This window comes from Porites lutea, chromosome 10 (genome assembly GCF_958299795.1).
Source record: "Porites lutea chromosome 10, jaPorLute2.1, whole genome shotgun sequence".
Lineage (NCBI taxonomy): Eukaryota > Metazoa > Cnidaria > Anthozoa > Scleractinia > Poritidae > Porites > Porites lutea.
This window is the reverse complement of record NC_133210.1, coordinates 31,776,472-31,783,580: the sequence shown is the minus strand read 5'-3', so window position 1 is coordinate 31,783,580 and position 7,109 is coordinate 31,776,472. Positions and strand designations below refer to the sequence as shown.

The 7,109-nt window shown below is 39.3% G+C and overlaps 1 pseudogene; it reads right to left on the bottom strand.

The window, feature by feature from the left end:
- Window positions 1-1,243: 1,243 nt before the first annotated feature.
- On the bottom strand, window positions 1,244-6,814 carry LOC140950968 (uncharacterized; annotated as a pseudogene).
- Between the last annotated feature and the right edge of the window lie 295 nt (window positions 6,815-7,109).

The window sequence follows — 7,109 nt, the reverse complement described above, 5'->3', positions numbered from 1 at the left end:
GCTCTTGAGCAAACTCTTCCACAGAGTCGGCCCATTTTAGCTAAAATCTTGTTTTAGGTTTTAGTGCGCGTAGTGTGCAAATTTGATTTCTTTTCGCATCGTTTAGGTTATACTGGCTATTGCTAATGGCTAAAAAACATTGGAAATTTCCTACTACAACCTAAACTTATTTTTCAAAATGCAAGGATCGATCTATCTATCAAGGATCATATGGTTATTAATAAACTACTAAGTTATTCACCTACAGTACAGCTTTCTCTTATTAAAAGTGAACTACACTAACCTGAAGCTAACTCCCAACTGTACGCAGGTAATGTCATAAAAAACATGGTACAACAACAAAACGCCGAAAGGTGGAAAAAGTAACAAGCAAAGAAATTGATAAATCAAATGATCTCGAGCGCCTTTAAATCAAGTTTTTGCGCATAAGTCTTTTCGCAATTGTAGATGTTATATTTAATGCTATGTTCACCATACCAGAAAGTTTTTCGGTTGAAACGAAAAGCTATCCCATAATACAGTAAACTTCCTTTATAGCGGACACTGTATAGGGACCTCGAGTTAGTGTCCTCATTAGCGAGAATCCGTAATAGCGAGAGTTCATTTCAGTCAAACGTCTGTAATATATTTTTGCAGGGGATTTAGCTGGTGTCCGTATTATCGGGGTTTCCGCAAGACGAGAATTGACTGTAGTGTGAAAACGTATCTGATATGGTGCCCAGTCCACCTTAGAGATCGGCGCCGCGCAGCTTCGCTTTGTTACAAAAATGGCGCCGACCAACCACCGTTCTTAGGTGTTCATCCGGTATGGTTTTCGTGCCGGAGCAAAAGCTATGCGATGTAGCGTGAACATAGACTAAGTTGTTCTCTTTATGATATTTACGTAGTGTCACATTATTCAGTGTGAAAAGTGGTCAGTAACCGATGAAAAACAACACAGCGATCAAATGCGAAAATCCACCCAACTTTTTATACCCTAAGTGAATGTAGCTATGGAAATATGAACCTGTCTGTAAGAAACTAGGAAACAAAAAAATCGACCATGAAAAACAAATAGCTGACAGTTGTAACTTGTTCTTTCTACTTCAGAAAAACCAAATATTAAGTGCTGAAAAGGGCTTAAAGTTTAAGGGTGAATTTCCACTGTTGCATAATTTTTACGTGTTTTCGCACGTAAAATTTATACGTATAAATAAATTAGAGGCAATGTATGAAAGATCGCACGTAAACGTAAAAAGTTGAGAGCGAGGTTTAACTTTTACGTTTACGCGCCACCTTCCATACATTGCCTCTAATTTATTTACACACGTAATTTTTACGTGCGTGCGCACGTATTAATTAGGCGACAGTGAAAATCCACCTTAAGGCTGGTTTACACGCAGGACGCAAGTACAAGCAACATTTACCCATACGCAGATGCAGTAGCTTGTTGATAATATCAATTCCTATTTCCCTACGGAAAGTATCTACAAATACTGACTATGCTTGCATCGCACTGCGTAAACTCTAAGCCTTATCTCCTCGGAAACACTTCAAAATTTATTAAGAACTGCGCATGCCCGGCACGTTTGTCCGCTGTGTTCACTCAAGCAACATTGACAAGCGGTCGCATGGGAGCGGTGGTGTTAGTGTTTGTTGCCATGACAGCAGTATGGCCAACTGCAGGTGTAACGAGGACAGCACCTTGATTTGCTGGGCGGACCTGCAGCAGCAACAGTATATGACAAGAATACAGATAACCAATAAAGGTCCACCAATCACTGCTGCCTTTGCAGCATCGGACAAGTCGTACCACCACTTGAACATCCCTACAACAAAGAACACAGATACAGCACTACTTGAAGACATGTTTAAACAAATTAAGCCCGCCCTCAAACAACATCTAGAACAGATCAGTGTCGCCGTCCATTTCTACCCTCATCCAAGGACAGGACACTGGAAACAAAAGGAATGATGCGCCACTCCTCAGATAGTAATGGTATCCACTTTCAGCTTCATAGTTTATATATAATCATATTTGACAGCAGATTCTATGACTGTTTGACACTGCCTCTCAATGGTGTTGTGAGACGTTGTAACGACTTATTGAGAAGAGGTTGAACTGTTTAAACTTTGTCACAACATATTATGGTAATGTTCATCGTCAAAAAGGTCCACCAATCACTGCTACCTTTGCAGCATCGGACAGGTCGTACCACCACTTTAACATCCGAAGGTTGTCACAAAGTTCTCACAACGTTGTCACGACATTTTTTTTTGTTCTCGAAATGTTTAAGCTGTTTGACACACTCTCACAACGCAAGCGCAGTGTAACTAACTTTCTTTTGCGATAGTGAATATGATCAATCTCTCGTACCCAGATCCCACTTTCTGTTTGGTCAGCACCAAGAACGTCCCGATATTTGCGCATGACAAAAAGGGATCCCTGCAGACGAGATTGAAACATGATTATGTATTCATGTTTGTTGCGACAATGTCGTAAGTGTTTTACTGTGGGAAAAGGCCTGGTTTGTTTTAGCCCCGTTCCCTGCTTAGGGAAAGGATCTGCTTTAACGGGCCTGCACTGACTGCCTGCAGGACAGTGTGTTGATTTTAAGATGCACTCTGATACCTGTAAATTTTTCATAGTTAGGCTTCCTTACATCTACGCGTCGATACGTGAGCCATTGTCCTACTACAGACCTGGTAAAAATCTTCTCTCCTTGCAGACACTAATAGACCACATTGTGTTTTTTTAAATCATGATCAGCATACCCACCACAATCGTTAGTTGTAATCGGCAAGTCTCCCTCCATCACAGTGACTTTCACAGGATAAACACCTTTGCCCAACACTTTTCCACCGGCCAGTAGCTTCACCTAAAGGACAGAAATATTTCGAACTTATTGATTTTCTTTTTCCTGCTGGCAGAATCTCCCTCTCCAGAGAACTCTGGCTTTTTCTTGTTTAAACGTTTGATGTTGGGCGCCGCATGCGTTAGTGTCACTAAGCGTTCAAATTTTCACCTGAGTTAGTTTTAAATTCTGTTGCACATGAAATTAAAACTCGCTAATGAACTTGAATTAGCATTGAATGCCGGGTTGTTCTAGACTATTTTCAGTCTATTGATCATAAAATTGTTTGTGGCCAAAGTTTATAATCCTGCTGAAATTCTTAAATATATTCCTTCACTTTCTTCACTGTTGTTAAAAAATGACAACTTTGGCTGCATGTTTAAACGATCGATCGAGTTTCTAAGGTTTCCCTATCTTGACCGTTGGAGGCAGTGAAGCACTGTTTTTACCTCTGTTTTGATGGAAAGCACTTGGCCAAATGAGATAGAAATACGTGACAGTATTCGAATCTCAAAAGGGCGCGCATCTAAATAAGCACCGCACAAACAATATGAAAATTTCAAAAGCTTTTAATTGTATACAGTAGCTTAATTCACTCCTTTAAAGAATGTCCTGCACTTTAACCTCCATTACAATGGTCCGTTTGGTGTTTGACGTCACATAATGTCCTTTTTAAAATTGAGGTCACACTACATTGCAAGTCGCTTTACGTAAAGTACTTGCCTTAAGATGCAGTCTGTCCCCGTTGTCTTTGAGTTGAACTTGAACGTACACTCCAGCGGAGAAAATAGAAGGCAAAGATACAGTAAATCCTGGCACTTCAATGATGTCGTCACTGGTGTAAGTGTGAGACCACGTGACACGCAAATCCGGGACATTCATAGAGGCCGTTACAGTGACGGGTTCATCACATTTGTTAATCTGGTTGGTAATGATTAAATGCCAGTTTTTCTTAGTAGGGAATGATAGTACATTTGTTTATACTGGATATGAGTTTTATCCTTTATATGGCAGCTTATTAACCCTAAAAAGTCACTGACAACTGAGACAGCAAATATACCTTTGACATCAATTATGATTCATTTACCATTCATAAAACTAAGTTCTTTTAACTGTTCTTTGTTAATGTTCTTACTAGGCCCAAGAAAAACTCGAACCTGATGCAAATGAGCAAAATCTATCGTTTTGGCTTACTATTAGCATTAGGCTCTTCCCCATGTCACGTGGGCCTTACAATATTAGTAATAACCCATGGGTTTTGTCGGTTATCATTGCGGAGTTGAATCCGATTGACATTCAACTTGACTTACTTGACTTTACTTAAGTCAATCGCCATTTTCAAATTGCCCGGCCTGTATTATACTTTGTTTGCCCGCGCCCCCTAGAATTTTACCAAGGCATTGTTTTGAATCACTCTTGGGAAGAATGTAATTAATTATACCCAGTAAAAATTGGAAACAATACTGAGTTATGCAAAATTTTGAGCGGAGACAAACAAAGTTAAATAGTTATGGACAATACGAAATTGACGAATCCCGAGAAACATCATAATACTCTTTAATGCGCAGGCTTTGTCTTGCCCCGATCGTAACTCTGAATTGAAAACAGATGGAATGCGGGCTTCAGAACCCAAGGAAGACAAGAACTAAACCACTTGTACGGGTGCCTTAGTTTCCAGAGGCGCTGTCTACGCACGGTATGTTCAGCGACTGCAGCTGGTGTTAATCAGTAGAACAAAAGACATAAACCTCCCTCGGAACATGAGGCTTAAACCTGTTACATCCTTAAAGGTACGGAAAAACGGGCAACAAAAAGCGTGCAACTTGTTTTGCAGCAACGTTGCAAGACAAGTTGCGCGTTTTTTGTTGCTCGTTTTTCCGTACCTTAACCATATTGGGCGGGTATTTACTGAAAATGACAATTGATACCTTGAGTTTGAATGTGATTGGCTTCTCAACAAAATTCATCTTGCACGTGATCGTGCTGCAGTCGTCACTGATCGTGCAGCCTTCGTCTAGTGTCTGGGACATACCGGAACATGAAGCTCCTACAAAGAACTCATTGTCAAACCCTCGCCATAATGACGTTTGTTAACTGACAGCGGCATTATATAGGCTCGCATCTTGCTTCATATCATTCATTAAGGGCTTTAAACACATAACAAAATATCATACAGCCGAATAATTTCAGTGGTGATAAAAATCATATACCGCAAAGTTACGTTGCCTCGTTTAATACTCGCCAAAACCGTAATTTATTTCAGGAAACAAAAGATTTTAAATACTGGTAAGAATTTTCGTTGAGTTTCAAAAGTTCAAGTCCAACTGTTCGAAGAAACGAGTAAGCTGTTTTAAACAGATATTCCAATCCCTCCAGCAGAATGATTCGCGTTGATGCCTATGGTAAAAAGGTAAAAATGAGCAAAAGAAAACTGATCAGACAGCTCAAAGCCAAAACCAAAATGTACAAGTCTGTCGAAAATACTTAAGTAATGATTAAGGGGGAGTCAGGGGAAAAACACCTGCCGATAATGAATACACCGATCTACTACTGAACTAAAGGCTTCAGAAACAAAGACGGAAGCTTCTGTAGGCATATAATCTGTAAGTGCACCTTATACTGACGAAGGAAATAGTCATTGAATTTACGAGCGATATGTCATATGGCTTGCCGATCAGTGAGGTACATTTAAGAGATTGTCAAAGAATTTTAGTGACTCTTCTAGGAGAGGAGAACGCAAAACTGACCGCTAACAGAGACTGATCAGAGGGCATTGTTACTAGACTAGCAAGCAGCGCCTTTATTTACTATTTTAAAGGAGTGAGCCAGGTCAGTAATGATTGAAATGATTGCCACGGATCAGTGTTCGACCATTCAAGTCGAATATCAGTGACTTTCATCACCGTGAACGAGATGCCCGAACTTCGTTGGTTATATACGTAATCTCAATATTACATTGGAAACTATGATCCTATCTTAATCAGATCAGAAATTACATGATGGTGTCAAAAACTGAATAATAAAAGAATAGAAATAACTAATTTAGTTTCAAACACGAGGCGTCTTAAAAAATCACAAATTGCGAGTTTGTTGCTTCAGAAATTGGCTACAAAACAAACCATGTTGCAGATCTGTTAATTCCTCAAAACTTCGCATGTTTTGGAAGGCCCAAAAATGAAAGAAAAAATCAGGCGATATGTTTAAGAGACTTAATTTCCTTGTATTCTCACCATGAATTAATAATTTTTTTAGGTCTTGTAAACCAACACGACAAGAACGTAACAACTGTGTTTAACTCGTCTTCAAACCCGTAAGATATTTAAATATCGTTACCAGTCTGTATCAGAAAAATCTAAAATAATAAGCACTGAGCATTTCCAATACATGATCACCTCAGAAGCGATCGTAGATTCAAGATGCCAGTGATTGAGCATTAAACCAAACACTGGGTGACTAGAAGCGAGAATAAAGTTTCTCTATATTTCAAAACAACTCATCGTAGTCAAGTGTAATTTCGTGGCTAGACAGGGTGAGATACTGAAGTCCGCTTTTCGGCATATAAAGAAAAATAGTTTATTGGATGATTTCTTAAAACATTTACATGAGTATGTAACCGCATCATTTTCTGTCCGGTGAAAGCTACGCTCCTGTCAGTAAGCAAAGTCAAAGTTATTTCACTAGATAGGTCTCTCGAATTTTTGGTAGCCACAAAAAGGAGACGCCATCTGTGCAACGCTTATAGCCTTGTATGCCACAGTGTTATGACAGATTCATTTTGTCTATAAACCACCTGAATAATGTTACTGACCTGCAGTTGAAGAGAATTCTTGAGTAAAAACAATAACAAAAAGTCCAATAAGTAGTATTTCTCTCGAAGCCATTATCACAAATTACCCTGTCTTCAGAGCGCTCATAAGAAACTGAGAAAACTTCAAAAATCAGGCACCCAAAGTAATCACAAATAAGACTGAACACGAAAGTTCCACGGTTCCTCGACCCGTCTTGCCTTAAAGTTCATTGGCAGGGAGACTTGGAACGTTTCCTGTTTGACCGGTTTTGAGGTATTCTTTGAACAGAGGCTAGTTTCTCGGAAATGATTCATTGTACCGTGACGCAGAATAATCATTATTTACTTTCCCCAGAGGCTTATCTTAAGTCCACTTTAAAAAGGGTGAGTTCATATATACTTGTTGAGCATGAGCTGTCTTGAGAAAATTCTTTTGAATACAAACCTTAGCTTTTAAAGTTTGGAATATGTTTGCAAAAATCTAAATG